Below are 27,435 nucleotides of genomic sequence, written 5' to 3' on the forward strand. Positions count from 1 at the left end.
CATATGAGAGAATAAGCCCATGGGAGCCTCCAAGGTGTTAGTAATATTCCTTTTCTTAAAGTGAGTGCAATATATATCAAGGTCCATTAAAAAGTATTATTCTTTCAGCTGAAAGTATACATTTTGTATACTTTAATATATGATATATTTTATCATAGAAAGTAATAGAATTTTCAGTTACTATATCCAGTCAAACTGGGTTTCAATTTTACTTCTAGTGTACTCTTAACTGTTACAGTTCTTTTTAACTCAGGAAATTTCTGAGTTTATCAATTGACAAATGAGTAAACTATTTATAAAGTGGCACTTTGATCTCTGCTGAACAATGAAACTTTGGAAAACAGTCTTTTTAGAAGCTAGAAATGTTAATATATTATATATGTTATGACCTACAATTGAATGTTGCCTTTTTATCTGAATGACTTTGGTATATTCCAAGAGACCCTTCACCCTAAATGAAGCAGTGTTCTATCTATAAACATATATATCTTCATGACAAAGATACTGAAACTGACATCACATTTATTTGGACTTAGGGCTTTATTCTTTGCTCTATTATTCTACTTTCCTTGTTTCTGGGGAAAATTAATTAATTCACCTCTTGCCTGAAGAGCATAAAAAGATTAACAGTAATGAAGCTGACATTCTGGTGGCAGATTCTTGGTGGCCTCACTGTCTCCAGCTTGTCTGATTTTATGTAGTGATTTGGTTGTGCATAAGTATCACCTTTTATAATGCTGCTGGCTTTAGAATACTCATATCCTACTAATATTCACACGTTCTACTAATGTGCAATTTTTTCATTGATTTTTCTCAGACATAGTATTCTAATTATTATTTGGATGTATTTTGATGAGGTGACTATTACTATCATTATTATTAGACTGTAGCTTTTCTGTGTGATTACGTCCGAAATTGAACATTGTCTCTTAAGAATATACTAGGTTTTTCATGTTTCCTTTTTTGTATGCTTTCTATTGTTTCAATTATAAGGAATGTTTGGTAGTTCTTTTGACAATAGGCTATACATGGCATTAGAAGAAAGAAACATAAGTTTAGAAGAAATTGAATGAGATAGCTTAAGTTAGAACCATCCTTTTGTTTAATCTGCCAACGAGAAGTTCTCCTGTGTAAGTGAAGAGAAAAAGGCCAAGTACCATTTTGTATTTGTGAAGTACTAGAATTACATCACTTTTTCACTTTTTTCTGTACTTTGCTAGCCAGTATTTTAATACTCTTAAAAAAAAGTTATTAGATAACAGAATAAGTCCTAACAGTGAAGATCATCTTAAAGTAAAGATGAAGAAAAGAAGCACCATGCAGAGTAGGGATATATCTAAGATTATTCGCTGGTTAAGCTGAGGACTCAGATTGCTCAAGTCCAGATTAAAAAAAGAATAAAATATTATTTGATCAAAAAGTATATAATGAGGTCATTGTATGAGTTTGTGCTGATATATGCGTATACTGTGTGGGCTTTTAAAACACATGTTTTGGTTTACAATTTTGTTTTTATCTTGATAGTAGTAGAAGTCCAGAGACAGCTTTTTGTTTCTTGACCTTTTTTGTCTTGAGCAAATATGAAACTTATTTTGACAGCCTTCCTTCAAATCCAAATGAATCTAAATTTCAAAACTTATTTCTCATGTCCTTTACTGATAGCTTTTTGTATGTGTTCAAAGTGGTCAGTGTTCATTAAAGAAATGCTCCTTATCAGTGTAAATCATTGCTCCTAACATTAAAGATAGAAATCAGTAGAAGTACCATCTTGATATGGTAGCTAAATAAGGTGATTGTTACAATAAAATTTTAAAAGAGATTGAAAAAAATAAAAATAAAAGAGATTGTACAGCTCAATTCATAAAATCATTAAGCTGGAAGAACTGACCTATAGAATGTGACTTAAAAAATTCAGTGTGTTATCCTTGACTCTCACACTCCAAATACTCTGACACCAAATATGTGGGGGTTTTCCTCCACACCTAGCAATTCTCTGACACCAGCTCTACAGTTCAGTTCAATTTTGATACTAACCAGAGTTAACTCAGATCCCACATTATTAAGAGCTCAGTCTTGTAAGATTATCCCTACTTCATATGCCATTCACAAGGAACAGATTCCCAGGTTACCTGCAATTTCTGACTGACTTGTCTACAAATTGTATGTTCGTACCATCCCCTCCACATGTTCAGTACTATACTAGAGTGGCTCACAGAACCCAGGAAAATAGAGCTTGCTTACTATTGGCAGTATTTCAAATGATACAAATAAAAGCCAAAGAGAGAGATGCATAGGGCAAATAATGTGGGAAAGGACTCGAAGCTTCCATGCCCTCCAAGTGTACCACTTTCCCAGCTCCTCCACACTTTCAATCCAGAAGCTCTCTGAATCTCCTCCTTTTGAGTATTTATGGAGGCTGTATTACATAGGCATGATTGGTGAAATAATTGGCCACTGGTGATTAATTCAACCTCTAGCTCCCCTTTCTTCCCTTTTCCGCAAAAGGTCAAGAGTGAGGCTGAAGTTCTGCTAATCATGTGATTATTTCCCTCACTTCAGCCCCTATCTCTAGAGGCTTTTAGAAAGTCAACTCATCAATCTAAATTCAGTTATGGTTGAAAGGGGATTGTTATGAGTAACAAAACTTTCTTTTCATCTTTTTGGCTCTGTATCACTTAGGAAGTTCTAGGAAGCTCCTTTGTCACAAACAGAACAAAGATCTAATATATATTTCATATTACTATAAATCACAATATCATAGAAGGAAGATGTAAGTTTGCCTAAATTAAGTTTGAAAGGTGATTTCATTTCTCTGCTTCCATGAAACTGAATACTCTTCCATAACTGTTGAATAAGGAAGTATTAGCAAGTAAGAGCTTTTCACTATAAACAAATAGGAACTATAAGAGAAATTCCTAGATAATGATGAAATAAAAGGGCAAATATTTCAAATGAATGTGCCACTTATGAAGCTTATTTTACTAACATGGAAATATAATTCATTTTACTTGCTTAACTGTGAGAGTATCATTTTCTGACTCAAATGGTGTTACTGTTTTTTAATAATTTTGTTTATTTATTTATTTATTGTTGGCTGTGCTAGGTCTTTGTTGCTGTGCACAGACTTTTCTCTAGTTGTGGCGAGCAGGGGCTACTCTCTAGCTGCGGTGCACGGGCTTCTCATTGCAGTGACTTCTCTTGTTGTGGAGCACAGCCTCTAGGGCACATGGGCTTCCGTAGCTACTGCATATGGCTCAGTAGTTGCAGTTCTCAGGCTCTAGAGCATGGGCTCAGTAATTGTGGGGCATGGGTTTAGTTGCTTCACAGCATGTGGGATCTTCCTGGATCAGAGATCAAACCTGTGTCTTCTGCACTAACAGGCAGATTCCTTAGTACTGAACCACCAGGGAAGCTTTCAAATGGTATTATTGATTGTGGCACATTAGAGGTTTTTTTTTTTTTTTAATGCCTATTAAATAGTAACCAAAATCTTGGGAGAAGGAGCTTTATTGCCTATAAATAAAAATATCATGTTTATAAAATATTTGTGGGGAAATGTACTGATGTCTGCATTTTCCTTGGCATTGCAAGAGAAAAAGTGAGATGAGTTGACACATAGAAAGGGAAATTAATACATATATCATAAAACAGTATTGTAAAATGATGATAGAATCTAAGTGGTAAAATATATATATTATGTCAACTTTCCTGGATGTTTGAAAATTTGTATAATATTGGAGGATAATGTGTATTATCTTAGAGTCAATATTTATACTTAGAATTCAGGGGGAAAATAATCTCTTAGAAATGACTCTTGGCTTATGAAAAGTATATATGTTAGACAAAAAGAAACTGTTAACCAATTTGATTTTTAAATGGCTTTTTAAAATTTACTTTTTACTAATAAAGCACACTCAGTAAATAAAACAATTCTATGCAATCAAGTCAAAGAACATAAATACTAAAACAGTTACCTAAGAATATTTAGAGAATAAGAATGATATACAGAGAAAAACTTACTAGTCAGACCACCTATTTAATGGATAAAATATTTAAAATATTTGTTTGAAGCATGGTTGAGCTGGCAGGAAACTTAGGGAAACACTCATAGGTTGAAATGACAAGGATGCTTGAATGCTTGATTCCATAAGAATAAGCAAAGTCACAGTTTGTTTTGAGGGCGTTTGCTGGCACCTGCAGTGAGGTGCTTGGTTTATAAAGGCAGAGTACTCAGAGGATTGGAGACAAAACCTAGGGCTCAAGCAGAATGGGAAATTGGATCAGGGATTCCCACATCAATTTAGGACCCTTGAAGGGCAGCATCTTCCTTAAGAGATCTAAAAAGAAGGAAGGTATGAGATGCAGGAAGGAATGGTTAAACCTGTGGGAGCCTAAACAAAAATTGATCATGTAAAACATAAACACTGATGTCTAATTCAAGTGATTAAAATTAAGATAAAATCCTAGACAATGATAACATATAAATCAGAAGAGAAGAGAAAAAGTTAAAGAATTCTAAGGTTCCTGACTTTTTCTTAAAAAAATATAAATTTATTTATTTTAATTGGTTCCTGACTTTTAAAGTGAAGGTAGATAAGGCAATGGCACCCCACTCCAGTACTCTTGCCTGCAAAATCCCATGGATGGAGGAGCCTGGTGGGCTGCAGTCCATGGGGTCACTAAGAATCAGACAGGACTGAGTGACTTCACTTTCACTTTTCACTTTCATGCATTGGAGAAGGAAATGGCAACCCACTCCAGTATTCTTGCCTGGAGAATCCCAGGGATGAGGGAGCCTGATGGGCTGCCATCTATGGGGTCACACAGATTCAGACACTACTGAAGTGACCTAGCAGCAGCAGCAGCAGAGATACTTATTAATACCAGATTTTATAAGTAAAAGACTCATGGTAAAATTTCTGGGGTGCTCACTGAAAGAACAGAATAGAGTGTATAATTTTCATACAAGTAGAGTAAAAATGTTGGCTAAGGGAAAAAATAATTTAATCCCAAAGAAGGCAAGAATTGGGGGAGGGTGCATCATGAAAAGGAGAAAACTATAAAAAAAAGATGAAAACAAGAAGCACAGTAATAGTAGAAATGAATTTTAAGAATCAATAATCATTGTCAATGTAAGTAGATTAAAATTTTCATTTGCAGAGATTGTTGAAACAGTTTTTTCTAAGTTTTTACAAGAAACACCTAAAACATAGGAAGTTTAAAAGCTAGAGAATGGGTAAAGAATTATACTAGGTCAAAAGAGAGCTAGTAATGTTATATAAATAGTCTCTAAAGCAAAATCAATAGTAGAGATTACTAGAGACCGGTATCAGTAGAAAAATCAATTGATATAACAGTTCTAAATGTGTACAATTAAACATAAAATAAAAATTGACATATCAGCTTTTGAAAGTTAAAAAATTTAATTCCTTTGGTGTCATAATTGATAGATTAAGTGAACAAAGTAACATTAAGGAAAGAGATTATTGATTTAATGGACATGTATACAGTACTGTTGCTTGCTGACCTGCATATAGATTTCTCAAGAGGCAGGTCAGGTGGTCTGATATTCCCATCTCTCTCAGAATTTTCCATAGTTTATTGTGATCCACACAGTCAAAGGCTTTGGCATAGTCAATAAAGCAGAAATAGATGTTTTTTCGGGAACTCTCTTGCTTTTTCGATGATCCAGCTGATGTTGGCAATTTGATCTCTGGTTCCTCTGCCTTTTCTAAAACCAGCTTGAACATCTGGAAGTTCATGGTTCACGTACTGTTGAAGCCTGGCTTGGAGAATTTTGAGCATTACTTTACTAGCGTGTGAAATGAGTGCTATTGTGCGGTAGTTTGAGCATTCTTTGGGATTGCCTTTCTTTGGGATTGGAATGAAAACTGACCTTTTCCAGTCCTGTGGCCACTGCTGAGTTTTCCAAATGTGCTGGTATATTGAGTGCAGCACTTTCACAGCATCATCTTTCAGGATTTGAAATAGCTCAACTGGAATTCCATCACCTCCACTAGCTTTGTTCATAGTGATGCTTTCTAAGGTCCACTTGACTTCACATTCCAGGATGTCTGGCTTTAGATGAGTGATCACACCATCATGATTATCTGGGTCATGAAGATCTTTTTTGTACAGTTCTTCCATGTATTCTTGCCACCTCTTAATATCTTCTGCTTCCATTAGGTCCAGACCATTTCTGTCCTTTATCGAGCCCATCTTTGCATGAAATGTTCCCTTGATATATGCAGGTCGGGAAGCAACAGTTCAAACTGGACATGGAGCAAGAGACTGGTTCCAAATTGAAAAAGGGGTACGTCAAGGCTGTATATTGTCACCCTGCTTATTTAACTTATATGCAGAGTACATCATGAGAAACGCTGGCCTGGAGGAAGCACAAGCTGGAATCAAGATTTCCAGGAGAAATATCAATAACCCCAGATATGCAGATAATACCACCCTTATGGCAGAAAGTGAAGAGGAACTAAAAAGCCTCTTGATGAAAGTGAAAGAAGAAAGTGAAAAAGTTGTCTTAAAGGTCAACATTCAGAAAACTATGATCATGGCATTTGGTCCCATCACTTCATGGGAAATAGATGGGGAAACAGTGTCAGACTTTATTTTTGCGGGCTCCAAAATCACTGCAGATGGTGATTGCAGCCATGAAATTAAAAGACGATTACTCCTTGGATGGAACGTTATGACCAACCTAGATAGCATATTCAAAAGCAGAGATATTACTTTGCCGACTAAGGTCCGTCTAGTCAAGGCTATGGTTTTTCCAGTGGTTATGTATGAATGTGAGAGTTGGACTGTGAAGAAAGCTGAGCGCCGAAGAATTGATGCTTTTGAACTGTGGTGTTGGAGAAGACTCTTGAGAGTCCCTTAGACTGCAAGGGGATCCAACCAATCAATCCTAAAGGAGATCAGTCCTGGGTGTTCATTGGAACACCTGATGCTGAAGCTGAAACTCCAGTACTTTGGCCACTTAATCCAAAGAGTTGACTCACTGGAAAAGACCCTGATGCTGGGAGGGATTGGAGGCAGGAGGAGAAGGGGAGGACAGAGGATGAGATGGCTGGATGGCATCACCTACATGATGGACATGAATTTGGGTAAACTCCAGGAGTTGGTGATAAACAGGGAGGCCTGGTGTGCTGCGATTCATTGGTTCGCAAAGAGTTGGACATGACTAAGCGACTGAACTGAACTGATAACAGTACTGTATACAACTGGAGAGTATACTTTTTTCATAAACACAGTTTAAAAAACTAGTAACTAGGCTTATTGCAGTGTTCCTTTTATAATGTACTGAGATATCAAATCACCACGACAGTAGATCAGTTATACTTCAGTTTTTTAAAAAGCACCATGTAATTTAAGAACATAGTGGTAAAATAAGCCTAAAAAAAGTAGAAGGAAAAAAATATGTTCAGAAATTAACGTATCGACAAATTATAGAAGAAGTGAATTAATAAAGCGAAGCATTTGTTCTTTGACATGATTGGTAAAATAGAAAATAGTGAACAATACCAGGGATGTAAAAGGGATATAATGTTAGACATGTTAGAAATTTTTTAAAATTAAAGGGAATACTAAGAATAACTTCATTACAAAAAAACTTGAAAAATTAGATGAAATTTCTTTAAAAAATAAAAATAAAGCTGACTGAAAAATAGAATGTCTAAATAGCTCTATAACCATTAATGAAATTAAATTAGTAATTAACACTTTTCCCACTAGTAAGCCAGTCCCAAGGTGTTTTTAACAAATGAGGGTCTACACTGTACTTACACTTTTTCTTCATTGTGTTTCTTTTAGTTGTTTTTTTAAAATGCATATTTATTTACATTGTTGCACATAAAATTAAAAAAGAAACCCTGGATTCACTATGATGACCTTCTAAGAGACTTATATTTTCCTTGATATGGTAATTATTTAAAAATTGACTCTAGAAAGTGACTCTTACATGTAAGCAGATTCCTTTTTAGGAATAGGATCAAAGAACAACAGAAGGGAACAAGGACAAAACCTTAAGTAAGACCTTTAACTCAAAGCCCCTAGATAAGTGTGCCTTTTTACAGATGAAGGAGCTTATTTTCATGTGGGCCCAGTTAGGGCTGTTTGGAAATGAAAACTGTGGGTATAGGGGAACTTGAGATTCTTGCCAAGAGGTGAGGAAAGTTCTACCATAATGACAGTTTGAAAAACGTTGTGATGCTAATCAGTAAAGGAGTAAACCGAACAAAGTTGTTTCAGGATTGGTACAAATAACTTGAAGGCCATTTCATGAACAGATTCATGAAGTCTGTTTCTACAGACTTGGTTCTTCTTCCTCAAGGTTCCCCTTTTAGAGCTAATCCCTTTTGCTCTTTGATCCTTTTCCTAAACAAAGGTCTGTAACTGTAATCAGTTCAGTTCAGTTCATAGTTACTCAGGGAATGGCCCAAAGCATCCAAACTGTGTGACATTTGGCAGTATGGCTTTCCTTTACAGCATGGCTTCCCTATATCTATGTAACTATACCAGTGAAATAAGTCCTTAAAGTTTACTTACATTGCTCACATTCTCTCTCAGATATTATGTCTGAAAATAAAAATGGGTAAAACTTGCATTATTATAAGGAAAATCATGATTATGTAAAAAGCTACGATAATAACCATTCTTTTCCACTTGAATTACTGTAATGGCCTTAAGAACTCTCTGTTGTCTAGTCTGAAAGAAATATACTAGATTCTTTATAGAGGTGGAGTTAAGAATAGTGAGTTTGCTTATTAGGCATTATATTGAATAGATGAATCCTAAGACTTTTTTCACCCCAGTCATTACTGTTTTCATTTGTGATGTACAAAATTCATTTTCTGCCTAAATTCTAGTTGAGTTGTTTGTTCAGAACTATTTATTCATATTTTCTCTTGGATATTAACTCTCCATGTTCTTCTCTGTTACTCTTCAATGAATGATTTTCTGGGCCTGGGCAAAAGGCCACATTTATAAGTGAGGAAACTGTGTCTGCAGGTTTGACACTTCTAAACAAGACAGTTGTTGACCTTAAAACTCCAGACTTGCCCCAACTGATGGCTTCCTTCTGCTTCTTGTCATGAAGTCTTAACTCTCTTTGGTGGATGAAAGTGATTAAAAAACACTAGGATGTATTCACATTAACTGTATTAAGTACATGGCCTCTGGGCACATTTGAGTGTAGCACCTAGCCACAACTGGTGTGTACTCAGGATGACTATGGATATGTAATAGACCATGTAACACAATTATAGCTATTTTAATGCTGTGGTGTGAAGACACCTGTTATCAACAATGCAAAAATCAGAGATGTTTTCTCTGACAGTGAAGGACATACATGATATGCAAATTGTAGCTATTAAGAGAGGGATTATTCTTGGCTACTGAGTACTTTATAAAGCCTAGGAGAAATTCTGCTTTGTTAGATATTCTAACCTGTTGAGGTCTGGAAAAGAGACATGCAGAGAAGATACAATCCATAATTTATTAGGCAGATTGTATATATCTGTGGATCTCATAGCTCAAGGAAAGACCATGATAGAATATAATAAATGGACCTCAATAAATAAGTGGAGAAGGCAATGGCAACCCACTCCAGTGCTCTTGCCTGGAAAATCCCATGGACGGAGGCGCCTGGTAGGCTGCAGTCCATGGGGTCGCGAAGAGTCAGACATGACTGAGTGACTTCACTTTCACTTTTCACTTTCCTGCATTGGAGAAGGAAATGACAACCCACTCCAGTGTTCCTGCCTGAAGAATCCCAGGGACAGCGGAGCCTGGTGGGCTGCCGTCTGTGGTGTCACACAGAGTCGGACATGACTGAAGCAGTTTAGCAGCAGCAATAAATAGGTTTCAGAATACGTTTATTTTTATGTGAAATGCTTCTTGTGTGTTTGATAAAGTATAAACATAACATTAATAATTCTTTACTCTTTTATTGCATTTTAGACTTATTAGAACTCAAAAAACTCTGAACAGATGTTATCACCTTATTTCTACTTATAGTAAGTATTGGCACCTGTCTGTCATATTCTAGAGTAGCAGGATAAGTACCATTTGGTTCCAACTCTTTAAATTCTCCTCACTTTCCATTTCCCTGATAACCATGGTCAAATAATAAAATATTCAGCTTGCTATATAGGTTCTGATTCTTATTAACTATCTCATAAAATTTTATATAAAGAGGTGCTTGACTTTTGTCAGTACCTGGAGAACTAAGGAGCATCTATCTAAATTTTAGGGATGTAACAAATGTTAGCTTCCCTCAAAAAGGTAACATATGTGCCTCAGAAGTGTTGAAATAAACTGAAAAAAAAGACATTACTTTGGTGAACTCTTTCTTGAACACTCTGATCACATGTGGTTATTGTGGTGAGAAGATATGTATTTGTCTTTTATTTCATAGATTTTATAAATAAATGTTGTTTAAACCTAAAGCTCTCCCAAGAATTCCGCTCTTCCTGATCCATAGGACTGCATACTGTCATTGCAGTTTAGAACATTATGCTACATTTTGGCCTAAATAAAAGTAACTTCCTGATTGTAGAAGTAATAGATGATTTCTTTCATAGTATAGTATCATTGCCTTCTTCATGTCAGTAAAAATAGATTCACATCATGCATTATAAAGACATACCACCAGCCATCCTCTTATTCATGAACATGGACTATTTCCAAATGTTTGCTACTTTGAGCAGTGCTGTAATAGACACCATATTCACGTATCTTCACGAGTGTATTCATGCACACACACAGACGTGCACACACACACACATTTTTGTGCATTTATCTGATTATTTCCTGAGAGTGAATTCCTATAGGTGAAATTTCCTAGTCAGAAGTTATTCACATTTATAAGATTCTTGATATATTTTTGTCAAATGTTCCTGTCACCATTTTGTCAAATTAGTCATCATAACCACAGTTGAAATAATATCTTAAAGTGATGACAAATAGATGAAATTTGGCACCTTGCTGCTTTAATTTTGGTTGTATTAAATTCATTCTTATTTAAAAATTTTAGGTAATAAACTTTTTTGTTTAGAGCGATGAAATTTGATGCAAACTTGAGGGGAAAATCTGGACGTTTCCAATATACGCTATCTCCCCAGCCTGCTTTAATATTGATCTTTTTTTTTTCTACTAATGGTTATAAGCATACATTTTCATATATAGATATGTGTGTATATATATAAAAGCTATTTGTATTTTGTGAAAGATTACTATTTAATCTGTGCTGGTTAAAGCTAAGGACTTTATACATGATCATATTTAATCTTCACATCATAATATGTAAGCATGTATTATTCTTGTTTTATAGATGAGGATATTCAGGGAGATTGACTAACTTGTTCAATAATTATATATATGTGGCAGACCAGGATTGTAACTTGAGTCCATCTTACCTCAAAGTCTCAGTTCAGTTCAACTCAGTCACTCAGTCATGTCTGACTCTTTGTGACCCCATGGACTGCAGCATGCCAGACTTCCCTGTCCATTACCAACTCCCAGAGTTTGATCAAACTCATGTCCATCAAGTTGGTGATGCCATCCAACTGTCTCGTCCTCTGTTGTCCCCTTCTACTCCTGCCTTCAGTCTTTCCCAGCATCAGGGTTTTTTCAAATGAGTCAGTTCTTCACATCAGGTGGCCAAAGTACTGGAGTTTCAGCTTCAGCATCAGTCTTTTTAATGAGTATTCAGGACTGGTTTCCTTTAGGATCGACTGGTTAGATCTCCTTGCAGTCTAAGGGACTCTCAAGAGTCTTCTCCAATACCACAGCTCAAAAGCATCAATTCTTCGGTGCTCAGCTTTCTTTATAGTCCAACTCTCACATCTATACATGACTGCTGGAAAAACCATAGCTTTGACTAGATGGACCTTTGTTGGCAAAGTAATGTCTCTGCTTTTTAAAATGCTGTCTATGTTGGTCATAACTTTTCTTTCAAGGAGCAAGTGTCTTAATTTTGTGGCTGCAGACACCATCTGCAGTGATTTTGGAGCCCCACAATATAAAGTCTCTCACTGTTTCCCCATCTATTTGCCATGAGGTGATGGGACCTGAAGCCATGATCTTCATTTTCTGCATGTTGAGTTTTAAGCCAGCTTTTTCACTCTCCTCTATCACTTTCATCAAGAGGCTCTTTAGTTCTTCTTAGCTTTCTGCCATAAGGGTGGTGTCATCTGCATATCTGAGGTTATTGATGTTTCTCCCAGCAATCTTGATTCCAGCTGTGCTTTATCCTGCCCAGTGTTTTTCATGATGTACTCGGCATGTAAGTTAAATAAGCAGGGTGACAGTATACAGCCTTGATATACTGCTTTCCCAATTTTGAACCAGTCTGTTTTCCCATGTCCAGTTCGAACTGTTGCTTCCTGACCTGCATACAGATGTCTCAAGAGGCAGGTCAGGTGATCTGGTATTCCCATCTCTTTCAGAATTTTCCAGTTTGTTGCTTCAGATTAATAAGCCATTTTCAGTGTTAGTGCTGATACTTTTAAACAGTATTATAACAAATATCGCAGATTGCGTGGCTTATAAACAACAGAAGTTTATTTTTCATCGTTCTGGAAGTCTAAGGTCGAGGCACTAGCATGGTCCTGTTCTGGTGAGGACCTTCTTCCTGGTTCACAGCCAGCACCCCCTGTGTCCTCACAGGTTTGAAGAGATGAAGGATCTCTCTAGGCCTCTTTTATGAGGGCATGAATTCCACTCATGAGGGCTCTACTCTCATGACCTAACACCATCCCAAGGGCCCACCTAATGGTCCTGATACCTCATGTTGGGAATTAGGTTTTTAACAGAAATTTGCTTAGGACACAAAACATAAAAAACATTAAAAAAAAATTCAGAACTTAGCAGAGGTTATGTGCTTTCTGCTGTAGCAGACACTGCTTCCAGTCTCCTCTACTCTTTTCTAGTAAATCAGATTAAACCAGAGCATTGCATGGTGTTCAAACTTACAGCAGCTGTATTTTTGAGTACAACTTTATATGATTCCTAGATTTATTCATCTCATGACAGATTAAACATCTGCTCAATTTGCATGTGGTCTACTGTCAAGTTTTGATATTTTTAAAAAGTATTCACTAACATTGAAAAAATGGCATATTAATCCAAAGCACATTTATTGCCATGTTAACTTATAATTTCAACATAAAATATCACAAAATTTCAACATAAAATACGTTGGAAGAGATTATATTGTTTTCATCTTTAAGATAAGAAATAGGAAGCACAGGAAAGTGTTAAATATATAACATTGCTCCAACATCTCTTTAACCTAAATAGATAAAGATATTCAGCATATTTTATTTCAAAACAGTATTTTATTGTATAACCAAATTTTGGGCTAGAAAACAGGGAAGGAAGGAAATGTCTAAAGTATACAAAACAGCTATTTGAATTTTTGAAGGTAAAAGGAGTGTAACAGAAGCTTGTAAATTGCTTTATTCTGCCTCATTAGTGCCTGGGAATTGCCAGACTTCCAAAGCCTTGCATCAGTTCAGTTGTTCAGTCATGTCCAACTCTTTGCAGCCCCATGGACTGCAGCACGCCAGGCCTCCCTGTCCATCACCAACTCCCGGAGTTTACCCAGATTCATGTTGATTGAGTCGGTGATGCCATCCACCATCTCATCCTCTGTTGTCCCTTTCTCCTTCTACCCTCAATCTTTCCCAGCATCAGTCTTTTCAAATGTGTCAGCTCTTCGCATCAGGTGGCCAAAGTATTGAAGTTTCAGCTTCAACATCAGTCCTTCCACTGAACACCCAGGAGTGATCTCCTTTCGGAGGGACTGGTTGGATCTCCTTGTTGTCCAAGGGACTCTCAAGAGTCTTCTCCAACACCACAGTTCAAAAGTATCAATCTTTACAAAAAGCAGGAGTCTAATTCAGGGCCTACATGGAGCAGAGCTGTGCCTATTTCAACATACTTTATAGGAGGCTTAGACTCCTAAAGAAGATGCAAAGTAGCACTCATCTGCTCACCATGTAAACCTTAGACCAACACCTACCTGAAACTGATGAGGGGTGGTTCAGTTACAGCTATTACAGAAGGAGAATGTGCAAAAGGGAAATACACGGTGTTAACGGGAGTGAATTCTTTACCCCATGAATTCCCAATTTTGGCCTTTTGGAAAAGAATGGCTGGGATCTAGTCTGTTTTCTGAATGTGATCTGAGAGAGTCTACAACTTTAATGAAGTGACCCTGGAATTGTGTTTTTTTTTTTTTTTAATTGGCATGTAGTTGATTTACAATGTTGTGTTTTTTTCTGGTGTAAAACAAATTGATTCAGGATAGATAACGTACTTATGTACATGGGGCCTCCGTAGTGGCTCAGTGGTAAAGAATCTGCCTCCCAATGTGGAGACGCAGGTTTGATCTCTGAATTGAGAAGATCCCTGGAGAAGGAAGTGGCAACCTACTCCAGTATTCTTGCCTGGGAAATCCCATGGACAGAGGAGCCTGGTGGGCTTACAGTCCATGGGGTTGCAAAAGAGTCAGATACAACTTAGGGACTAAACAACAATATATATACATATATGTATATTCTTTATCATGTTCTTTTCCATTATAGTTCATTACAATATATTGAATATAATTCCCTGTGCTATACAATAGGACCTTGGTATTTATCTATTTCATATATAGAAGTTTATATCTACTAATCCCAAACTCCTAATTTATTTCTCTCCTGCCTCCTTTCCCCTCTGGTAACCATAAGTTTGTTTTCTATGTGAGTCGGTTTCTGTTGTATAAAGTTCATTTGAATCTATTTTAGATTCCACATTTAAGTGATAGCACATGTTATTTGTCTTTCTTTGTATGACTTCACCTAGTATGATAATCTCAAGGTTCATCCATGTTGCTGCAAATGGCACTAACTCATTCTTTATTAACTGAATAATATTCCATTGTGTATATATACCTCATCTACTTTAACCATTACTCTAACAATGGACATTTAGGTTTCCATGTCTTGGCTGTTATAAAAAGTCCCACCGTGAACATTGGGGCGCATGTATTTTTTAGTCAGAGTTTTGTCTGAGCATATGCCCAGGAGTGGGATTATAGGATCATATAGTAGCTCTATTTTAGTTTTTTGAGGAACCTGCCCTACTGTTCTAACAGTGGCTGTACCAGCTTAGATTACCACCAACAGTGTTGTAGCCTTCCTTGTTCAAACCCTCTCCATCATTTATTATTTGCAGACTTTTTAAAATTTAATTTTTAGTGTATATTGGTTTACAGTGTTGTGTTAGTTTCAGGTGTAGCACAAAGCGATTGATTTATACATATATCTACTCTTTTTCAGATTCTTTACCCATGCAGAATATTGAGCAGAATCCCCTGTGCTGTAGAGTAGATCCCAGTTAATTATTTTATACGTAGTAGTATCAGTTCAGTATCACAGTCATGTCTGAACTCTTTGCAACCCCATGGCCTGAAGTACACCAGGCCTCTCTGTCCACCACCAACTCCCAGAGTTTGCTCTAACTCATGTCCATCGAGTTGGTGATATCATCCAACCATCCTATCCTCTGTCGTCCCCTTCTCCTCCTGCCTTCAGTCTTCCCCAGCATCAGGGTCTTTTCCAAAGAGTCAGTTCTCTGCATCAGGTAGTCAAAGTATTGGAGTTTCAGCTTCAGCATCAGTCCTTCTAATGAGTTTTCAGGACTGATTTCCTTTAGGATGGACTGGTTGGATCTCTTTGCAGTCCAAGGGACTCTCAAGAGTTTTCTCCAACACCATAGTTCAAAAGCATCAGTTCTTCCGTGCTGAACTTTCTTCACAGTCCAACTCTCACATCCATACATGACCACTGGAAAAACCATAGCCTTGACTAGACGGACCTTAGTCAGCAAAGTAATGTCTCTGCTTTTGAATATGCTCTCTAGGTTGGTCATAACTTTTCTTCCAAGGAGTAAGCATCTTTTAATTTCATGGCTGCAATCACCATCTGCAGTGATTTTGGAACTCAAAAAAATAAAGTCTGTCACTGTTTCCATTGTTTCCCCATCTATTTCCCATGAAGTGATGGGATCGGACGCCATGATCTTTGTTTTTTGAATGTAGAGCTTTAAGCCAACTTTTTCACTCTCCTCTTTCACTTTCATCAAGAGACTTTTTAGTTCTTCGTCGCTTTCTCCCATACGGGTGGTGTCATCTGCATATCTGAGTTCATTGATACTTCTCCCAGCTATCTTGATTCCAGCTTGTGCTTCATCCAGCCTGTCATTTCGCATGATGTACTCTGCATGTAAGTTAAATAAGCAGGGTGACAATATACAGCCTTTTCCTGCTCCTTTCCCAATTTGGAACTAGTCATGTCTGGTTCTTGACCTGCATACAGATTTCTCAGGAGGCAGGTAAGATGGTCTGGTATTCTCATCTCTAAGAATTTCCCAGTTTGTTGTGATCAACACAGTCAAAAGCTTTGGCATAATCAGTAAAGCAGAAGTAGATGTTTTTCTGGTATTCTCTTGGTTTTTTGATGATCCAACGGATGTTGGCAATTTGATCTCTGGTTCCTTTGCCTTTTCTAAATCCAGCTTGAACATCTGGAAGTTCACAGTTCACGTACTGTTGAAGCCTGGGTTGAAGAATTTTGAGCATTACTTTGCTAGTGTGTGAGATGAGTAGTAGTATATATACATGTTAATCCTAAACTGCTACTTTAGCCCTCCTGCCCTCCACATTTCTCTTTTGGAGAGCTTTATTTTCTTGTTTTCTAAGTTTATTTTCTAATTATGTGAGTCTGTTTCTGTTTACTAGATAAGTTCATTTGTATAATTTTTTTTAACTCCACATAAAAGTGATGTCATATGATATTTGGGAAAAGCTACCTGCTCTGGTATTCTGGCCTGGAGAATTCCATGGACTGTATAGTCCATGTCGTAACAAAGAGTCTGACATGACTGGGTGACTTTCACTTTGACCTCTTAGCTATTGTAAACAGTGTTGCAGTGAACATTGGCCTTTGGATGCTTGGGCATTGATACCTGTTTAAATTATGGTTTTCTCTGGATGTATGCCTAGGAGTGGAATTGCTGGATCATATAGTAATTCTGTATTTACTTTTTTAAAGGAACATCCATACAGTGCTCCATACTGACTCTCCATGTTGGTTGTACCAATTTGCATTCCCATCCACAGTGTAGGAGGGTTCCCGTTTCTTGACATCCTCTGCAGCATTTACCATTTGTAGACTTTCTGATGCTGACCATGCTGACTGATGAGAAGTGATACTTCATTGCAGTTTTTAATTTCATTTATGTAATAAGTAGTGGTGTTGAGCATCTTTTCATGTGCTTTTTGCCCATCTATATGTCTTCTTTGGAGAATTATCTATTAAGATCTTCTGCCCATTTAAAAACAACTTTTAGTATATGCTTTTATTTATTGTTGGCTGTGCTGCCTCTCAGGCTACTCTCTAGCTGCAGTGCACAGGCTTCTCACTTCGGTGGCCTTTCTTGATGGAGAGCACAAGATCTAGGATGCGTGGGCTTCAGCAGTTGTAGCTCCCGGGCTCTAGAGCACAGTCTCCATAGTTGTGGCACACGGGCTTAGTTACTCCTTGGCATGTGGGATCTTCCCAGATCAGGGATCAAACCCGTGTCTCCTGCATTGAGACAGGCAGATTCTTTACCACTGAGCCACCAGAGAAGCCCTTTTTGATCGTTTTTTGATTAGGTTGTTTGCTTTTTTGATATTTAGGTGCATGAACTATCTGTATGTTGCAAATGTTTTCTCCCATTCTGTGTTGTTTTTTTGTTTTGTTTATGGTTCCCTTTGCTGTGCAAATGCTTTTGTTAACATAGTTTTTTTGCTGTTTATGTTTTTTTTTTCTTTTCTGCCATGAGGTATGTGGGGAACTTAGCTCCCTGACCTGGAATTGAACCTGCATCCCCGGCATTGGCAGTGAAATCCTAACCACTGGACCAAGAAGGAAGTACCCCCATTTGTTTTTGTTTTTATTTTCACTACTCTTAAGAGTTGGATCCAAAAAGATATTGCTGAGGTTTATATCAAAGAGTGTTTTGCCTATGTTTTCTGCTAACAGTTTTATTGTGTGTGGTCTTTCCTTTAAGTCTTTGATCCATTTTTACATTATTTTTGTGCATGGTGTTAGAGAATGTTCTAATTTCATTCTTTACCTGTAGCTGTCCATTTTTCTCAGCACCACTTATTGAAGAGACTGTCTTTTCTCATTGTATAATCTCGCTTTCTTTGTTGTATATTAATTGACCACAGGTCTGTGAATTTATTTTTGCACTGTCTGTCCTATTCTGTTGATCTGTATTTCTGTTTTTGTGCCCATACTATACTGTTTTGAGTACTGTAACTTTGTGGTATAGTCTGATGTCAGGGAGCCTGTTACCTCTAGCTCTCTTTTTCTTTCTCAGGATTGCTTGGCTCTTTGAAGTCTTTTGTGTTTCACACAAATTTAAATTTTAAAATTCTAGTTCTGTGAAAAATTCCATTGGTCATTTGATACGGATTTCATTGAATCTGTAGATTGCCTTGGACAGTATAGTCATTTTGACAATATTGCTTCTTCCAATCCAAGAACACAGTATATCTCACCATCTGTTTGTGTCATCAGCAATTTTTTTAATCAGCATCTTACAGTTTTGGGGTACAGTTCTTTTGTCTCCTTAGGTAGGTTTATTCCTTGGTATTTTATTCTTTTTTGTAGCATGGGCAATTGGGATTGTCTTAAATTTCTCTTTCAGAGCTTTCATTGTTAATGTATAGAAATGTAACAGGTTTCTGTGTATTAAATATGTTTCCTGAAACTTTACTGAATTCATTGATAAGCTCTAGTATTAGGTTTCTGGTAGTGTCTTTAGGATCTTCTATGTGCAGTATGTCATCTGCAGACATTGATACTTTTACTTCTTTTCCAATTTGGATTCCTTTTCTTTCTTCTTCGATTGCATGGTTAGGACTTCCAAAACTATATTTAATAAAAGTGGAATCCAAATTAGAAAAGAAGTAAAAGTGGACATCCTGTCTTCCTCCTGATATTAGAGGAAATATTTTCAGCTTTTCACCTTTGAGAATGATGTTAGCTGTGTCTTGTCATATTATGTTGATACCCCTTCATGGATCACAGCCTTGTTGTGGTGAAGAGGTTTGCATAACTCAGTGAAGCTATGAGCCATGCTGTGCAGGGTGACCTAAGACAAATGGATCATAATGAAGAGTTCTGACAAAATGTGGTACACTAGGGGAGGAAATGGCAACCTACTGCAATATTCTTGCCATGAGAACCCCATGAACAGAATGAAGGGGCAAAACAATATAACACCAAAGATGAGCCCCCAAGGTCGATAGATGTCCAGTATGCTACTGGGGAAGAGCAGAGGGCAGTTACCTCTAGGTCCAAAAAGAATGAAGCAGCTGGGCCAAAGTGGAAATGATGCTCAGTTGCGAATGTGTTTGGTGGTGGAAGTAAAGTACAATGCTGTAATGTTAGTTCCAAGAATCAGGGTAAATTGGATGTGGTCAAACAGGAGGTGGCAGGAGTGAATACCAACATTTTAGGAATCAATGAACTAAAATGAACAGAAATGGGAGACCTTAATTCAGATGAGTATTAATATCTACTGTGGGCAAGAACCCCTTAGAAGAAATGGAGTAGCCCTCAGTTTAAAAAAAAAAAAAAAAGGAACAAGAAAAAAAGAGTCAAAATACAGTACTTGGATGTAACATCCAAAACAATAGAGTGATCTTGGTTCATTTGCAAGGTAAACCATTCAATATCACAGTATTCCAAGTCTATGCACCAACCACTGATGCTGAAGAAGCCAAAGTTGATTGTTTCTATAAAGACCTAGAAGACCTTCTAGAACAACAACAAAAGATGTCCTTTTCATCATAGGGGATTGGAATGCAAAAGTTGGAAGCTGAGAGATACCTGGAGTAACAGGACTTAGAGTACAAGGCAAAGGCTAACAGAGTTCTGTCAGTAGAACACACCGGTCATAGCAAACATCCTTTTCCAACATCACAAGATGACTCTATACATAGACATCACCAAATGGTCAATACTGAAATCACATAGATTATATTCTTTGCAGCCAAGATGGAGAAGCTCTATACAGTCAGCTAAAACAAGACCTTCTGACTATGGCTGAGATCATTAATTTCTTATTACAAAATTCAGACTTAAGTTGAAGAAAGTATGGGAAATCACTGGAGCATTCAGGTATAATCAAATCACTTTATAATTATACAGTGGGGGTGATGAATAGATTCAAGGGATTTTCTGGTGGACAGAGTTTCTGAAGAACTATGGATGGAGGTTCATAACATTGTATAGGAGGTGGTGATCAAAACTATCCCAAAGGAAAAGAAATGCAAGAAGGCAAAGTGGTTGTCTGACTAGGCTTTTCAAATAGTTGAGGAAAGAGAAGAAGAAAAAGCAAGAGAAAAAGGGAAAGATATACCCATCTGAATGCAGAGTTACACAGAATAGCAAGGAGAAAGAAGAAGGCTATCTTAAATGAGCAATGCAAGTAAGTAGAGGAAAACAACAGAATGGGGAGTACTAGATATCTCCTCAAGAGAACTGGAGATATCAAGGGAACATTTCATGTAATGAGGGGCATGATAAAGGACAGAAATGGCAAGGACCTACCAGCAGCAGAAGTGATTAAGAAGGGATGGCACAAATACACAGAAGAACTATAAAGGAAAAGTCTTAATGACCCAAATAACCATAGTGGTGTGGTCACTCACCTAGAGCCAGACAACTTTGAGTGCAAAGTTAAGTGTGCCTTAGGAAGCATTATTGCAAACAAAGCTACTGGAGGTGATGGAATTTCACCTAAGCTATTTCAAATCCTAAAAGATGATGCTGTTAAAATGCTGCACGCAGTACGTCAGCAAATTTAGAAAAGTCAGCAGTGGCCACAGAACAGGAAAAGATCAGGTTTCATTCCAGTCCCAAGGAAGGGCAATGCCAAAGAATGTTCAAACTATTGTACAGTTGCACTTATTTCACATGCTAGTAAGGTTATGCTCAGTATCCTTCAAGCTAGGCTTCAGCAGTATATGAACCAAGAACTTCCAGATGTACAAGCTGGGTTTAGAAAAGGCAGAGGAACCAGAGATCAAATTGTCAACATTCATTGGAGCATGGAGAAAGCAAAGGAATTTCAGAAAAAAACCAACTACTTAAGCTCCATTGACTATACTAAAGCCTTTGACTGTGTGGAACACAAAAAATTGTGGAAAATTCTTGAAGAGATGGGAATACTAGACCACCTTACCTGTCTCCTGAGAAACCTGTATGCAGTCAAAAAGCAACAGTTAGAACCTTACATGGAACAACGGACTGGTTCAGAATTGGGAAGGGAGTTTCAGAAAGCTGTGTATTTTCACCCTGTTCATTTAACTTATATGCAGAGTACATCAAACAGCTGGGGCTGTCAGTTACATTCCCTTCAGTAAGAGATCTCAGAATGATATTCTCATGAATGCCACATTGGGTCCTATAAATAGAAGTGGGAGAGACACCATGAAAACATCAGAGTAGAGCTCCAAGAATCAGTCCTTCCAATGAAGCAAACACTAAGCAAACAAAAACTGACAAAATTAACTTTTAAAAAACTCTAGAATCATATTTTTTTTAACTTGCAATAATCAGGGACATGCTTAATAAGGACAGAGATTGCTAACTCGGTAAGGAAATATTGCTGCATTTTTGTTTACCTATCTGCCATCCCCCATTCCCTAGTATGACAGTGGCCCTGGGGACAGTAGTCACCATTTCTGGTGTCAGCTAGCTGCCAGAGGTCAACAGTGGACTTTTATCTCAAAAACTGGTCATGAATTTGGTCTTGTCACTTCCAGAGGGGCCACTGTAGACACTTGGTTTTATTTCACCTCCTTCAGGCTGGAACAACATGTTTGGCAAAAGCATTTGTGTATGTCAAAAGCATTTCAAGACATAATATACATAACTGTCTCTTAGGCAAAGGATGAGGAGTAGGGAAAGCAGTGGATGGACAGAAAGACCTGAGAAAGAGAAGGCTAAGAGTAAGATCTGGGGAGGAATTAAGTTCTGTTTTGTAACTTAACCTTTTATTTTATACTGGAGTATAGCCCCTGGTGGCTTAGACGGTAAAGCATCTGTCTACAATGCTAGAGACCTGGGTTCGATCCCTGGGTGGGGAAGATCCCCTGCAGAAGGAAATGGCAATCCACTCCAGTACTATTGCTTGGAAAATCCCATGGACAGAGGAGCCTGGTAGGCTACAGTCCATGGGGTCGCAAAGAGTCGGACACAACTGAGCGACTTCACACATAGCCAATTTACAGTGTTGTGATAGTTTCAGGTGCATAGCGGAGTGACTCAGCCGTACATATACATGTATCCATTCTGCTGCAGTCTCTCTGCATCCAAGCTGCCATACAACATTGAGCAGAGTCCCCTGTGCTATATGGTGGGTCCTTTTTAGTTTTCCATTTTAAATATAAGGGGAATAAAGTCCTTAAAGGACTACCTCATATGCCAGGAAATCAGGGGTTCAACACATATGCCCAGATCTGGATGCTTGCTCATAAAAAACCTGAGAGAACCCCAGAGTTAAAACTCTAGAGCAGTTTTGGGCTCTGCCCAAGCATGAATGGACTTCTGAGGCTGAACTGTACATAGGTACGCTGGCTAAGAAGTGAAAGTATGCCTTAGCTCAGATCCAGTCTACAAAGACTGACAGGATTGCTTGTTTGTTGCTTCAGAATTTTTTAAAAGAATCTGTCACATCAGTCTGTCAGGATATTAAAAATATTTGGCTGATTGCTGAGGTAATGAAACAGATTTCAGTGATCACACATGACAGTAAATATAGTCTTTGAGACTATCACTAGACAAGTGGATGACTTTCCTCAAAAGCAACAACAGTAAAACCTGGAATAATTTTATTTCCAAAGTTATCACTGTATTATATTCAAAACATATTATTTCCAACAAAAATTAAAAGGCATATACAAAAGCAGGAAAGTATGGCCCATGCACTGGGGAAAAATAGCATGGGGAAGCACAAACATTGGGCTTACTAGAATAAGAATTTAAGTCAGCTGTCTTACATAAGCTTAGAGAACTAACAAAAATGATAGACAGTGATGTCAAGGAGATCAGAAGAAGAATGTCTTACTAGATAGAGAATATCAACAGGGATTGAAATAATTAAAAGAAATCAAATAGAAAATTTGGAGCTTAAAAGGTATAATAGCTACAATGAAAAATCCACTAGATAGGCTCAACAGCAGATTTGGGCAGGCAAAAGACAGAATCAGAGAATACGACAATTAAAATTATCAAATCAGAGGAACAGAGAGGAAAAAGAATGAAAATAGTGAACAGAATCTGAGGGGCAGGTGGGTTGCTATCAAGAGTATCCATTATGGGAGTTCTTAGAAGGAAGGCAGAAATCTACACATACAAAAAACACAATGAAATTCAAGTAGAATCAACTCAAAGAGATTTCACATCAAAACCCACAAAATCAAAATTTCAAAAAATAAAGACAGAGAATCTTAAAAGCAGCAAGCAAAAAGCAACTGGTCTTGCAGAAGAGCTCTTCAATAAGATTAACAGCTGACTTTTCATTAGAAACCATGGAAGACAGAAGGTAGCAGGATAACATTTAAAGATCTAAAGAAAAGAGTCAACCAAGAATTCTACACCTGGCAAAAATATCCTTTTAAAAATGAAGGAAAAGTAAGATATTCCCAGATAAAAACTGAGGAAGTTCACTGCTAGTTGACCTTCCTTACAGAAATACTAAAGGGAGTCTATCAGGCTGAAATGAAAGGACAGTAATTCAAAGCTGTTGGAAAAAATAAACAATACAAGGAAAGATAACTATGTAGGTAAATAAAAAATCCAGTATTATTATATTTTTGGTTTGTAACTCTTCTTTCTCCCCCATTTGATTTTAAAAACAATGCATACAACAAAAATTGTAAATCTGTTAATGGGCACACAATATTTAAAGATATTTTCTGACAATAACTTTTAAAAAAAGGAGAGGATAGAGCTATATATAGAAGCAAAGTAGTGTATGCTATAAAGTTGTTGGTATGTTTATAGATTGTTATAAAATTAAGATATTATAATCCTTAGAGTAACCACTAATGAAATAACTAAAATAAATACAAAAGAGGAAAGAGAAGGATCAAAATGATCCACTAGAAAAAATCAGTCATATGGAAAAGAAGGCAGTATTGCAGGAATTATGGAACAAAAAGATAGATGTAGAAGACAGTAAAGAGACAGAACTAAACTTCCTTATCAGTAATCATTCTACATGAAAATACATTAATCCCACCAGTTAAAGTACAGAGACTTAAAGAGTAGGAAAAAACACGACCCAACTATATGTCGTCTAGAAGAGTCTCCTTTTAGACTCAAAGACACAGACAGGTTGGGAGTGAAAGGATGGAAAAATATATTTCAAGCAAAAAAGTGACATCACTCTTCAATGACACACACAAAATCTCACATGCTCCAGGATCCATGACAGAAAGAGTAATCTGCTAGGAGCCTGGGTCAGACCTACCTGCTGATCTTGGAATCTCCAGAGAGGCGGGAAGCAACTGCAATTTACCCTAGAGACAATTATCATTTTTTATATATAGCTTTTTAAAAACTTTTTGGCTGTGCTGGTTCTTCATTGCTACATGAGGGCTTTCTCTAGTTGTGGTGAATGGGGGCTACTCTATACTTGCAGCGTATGGGGTTTCTCATTGTTGGTGGCTTCTCTTATTTCAGAGCTTGGGCTCTTCCAGAGTACACAGACTTCAGTAATTGTGGTGCACAAACACAGTTGTTGTGGGCTCAAGGCTTAGTGGCTCTGCAGCATGTGGGATTTTCCTGGCCAGTGATTGAACCAGTGTTCATTCTGGTTCAAACCAGTACCCTGCATTGCAAGGCTTACTCTTAACCACTGGACAACCAGGAAGCCCATTTATGACTGTTATGTCTTCCTGTTATGACTCCTTGTTTTTGTTTTGAAGTCTATTTTATCTAGTGATTTAAATCATTCTAGCACTGTTTTCCATCCATTTCCTGTCACACTGTGTCTGTATAGTAGATTTCTTATAAACTAGCATATAATTGAGTTTTGCTTTTTTTACCCATTCTAACAGTCTTTTGTTTTTTTATTGGCGTGTTTGACCCATTAATAATTACGTACTTATACATGTGGTTGAAAGTCAATCTACCATTTTGTTTTCTGTTTATCTCTCCTAATATTTGTTCCTCTGTTCATTTCTTTTGATTATTTGATTATTTTTCAGAATTTCGTTTTATCTATAAGCTTTTTTAGCCATATCTCTTCACATTATGCAGCCATGAAATTAAAAGACACTTGCTCCTTGGAAGAAAAGCTATAACCCACCTAGACCACATATTAAAAAGCAGAGACATTACTTTGCCAACAAAGGTCCATCTAGTCAAAGCTATGGTTTTTCCAGCAGTCAGTATGGATGTGAGAGTTGGACTATAAAGAAGGCTGAGCACTGAAGAATTGATGCTTTTGAACTGTGGTGCTGGAGAAGACTCTTGAGAGTCCCTTAGACTGCAGGGAGATCCAACCAGTCCATCCTAAAGGAAATCAGTCCTGAAAACTCATTTGAAGGACTGATGCTGAAACTCCAATATTTTGGCCACCTGATGCAAAGAACTGAGTCATTTGAAAAGACCCTGATGCTGGGAAAGATTGAAGGCAGGAAGAGAAGGGGATGACAGAGGATGAGATGGTTGGATGGCATCACCAACTTGATGGACATGAGTTTGAGCAAGCTCCAGGAGTTGGTAATAGACAGGGAAGCCAGGCATGCTGCAGTCCATAGGGTAGCAAAGAGTTGGACATGACTGAACTGAACTTCACATTGTACTTTTTAGTTGTTCTGCTGCTGCTGCTAAATCACTTCAGTCGTGTCTGACTCTGTGTGACCCCATAGATGGCAACCCACCAGGCTCCCCCGTCCCTGGGTTTCTCTAGGCAAGAACACTGGAGTGGGTTGCCATTTCCTTCTCCAATGCATGAAAGTGAAAAGTGAAAGGGAAGTCGCTCAGTCGTGTCCGACTCTTAGTGACCCCATGAACCACAGCCTGCCAGGCTCCCCTGTCCATGGGATTTTCCAGGCAAGAGTACTGGAGTGGGGTGCCATCTAGAGTTTACATTATATATCTGTAACGTTCCATAGTCTACTTTGAATTAATATAGTACTATTTACTTCAAGTAAAATGCAGAAATCTTAGATCTCAACTGGTTCATTTACCATCCTTACCCCATTCTCTATTGTATAGTTGCCACATATATTACCTACATATGTTATTAGTTCAGTTCAGTCGCTCAGTCATGTCTCACTCTTTACGACCCATGGACTGCAGCACTCCAGGCCTCTCCATCACCAACTCCCGGAGATTACTCAAACTGATGTCCATTGAGTCGGTGATGCCATGCAACCATCTCATGCTCTGTTGACCCCTTCTCCTCCCTCCTTCAGTCTTTTCCAGCATTAAGGTCTTTTCAAATGAGTCAACCCTTGGCATCAGGTGGCCAAAGTATTGGAGTTTCAGATTCAACATCAGTCCGTCCAAGGAATATTCAGGACTGATTTCCTTTAGGATGGACTGGTTGGGTCTCCTTGCAGTCCAGGAGACTTGGAGTTCTCTAGCACTACAAGAATCTTCTCTAGCACCACAGTTGGTAAGCATCAATTCTTCGGTGCTCTACCTTCTTTATGGTCCAACTCTCACATCTATACATGAATACTAGAAAAAACCATAGCTTTGACTATAAAGAGCTTTGTCAGCAAAGTGATGTCTGTGCTTTGTTTTTTAATGTCTCTGCTTTTAAATACACTGTCTGGATTTGTTATAGCTTTTCTTCCAAAGTGTACATGGCTGCAGTCACTGTCTGCAGTGATTTGGGAACCCAGCAATATAAAATCTTACACTGCTTCCATATTTCCCCTTTCTATTGCCTTTATTCTGGTTTTATCTAAATTATTAAATGGGATATTTATCTCATCAATCGTTAACCTTTCTTCTTTACCTAATATAAGCACTTAAGGCTACAAATTTCTCTTCAATTGTCTCATTTGCTCAAGTTTTTATTTCTAAGTATTCTTAAATTTATAATTTTTCTTTGATTAATGACTTTAATTCCTAAATGTATATGAAATTTATCGCTTATCTTTTTATCAAAAACCACATTGTTAGTAGATTCATTATATATAGTATTCCTTACAATATATTGAGACATGCTTTTTTATTTACTAACATAATTTTGTAAGGATTCCATGTATTTTGAGAAAGATGTGTATTTACTTATTAATGAGTAACAAGTTCTGTGTATCGAATAAATCCAGCTGTGTAATTATGTTGT

General features: G+C 37.4%; 1 protein-coding gene across 10 annotated transcripts in view; it reads left to right on the forward strand.

Annotated features, from left to right (window-relative positions):
• WDPCP (WD repeat containing planar cell polarity effector) overlaps nucleotides 1-27,435 on the forward strand; it is a 727,433-nt gene that overhangs the window by 479,479 nt on the left and 220,519 nt on the right. The window lies entirely within an intron of this gene.

Source organism: Ovis aries, chromosome 3, assembly GCF_016772045.2.
Source record: "Ovis aries strain OAR_USU_Benz2616 breed Rambouillet chromosome 3, ARS-UI_Ramb_v3.0, whole genome shotgun sequence".
NCBI lineage: Eukaryota > Metazoa > Chordata > Mammalia > Artiodactyla > Bovidae > Ovis > Ovis aries.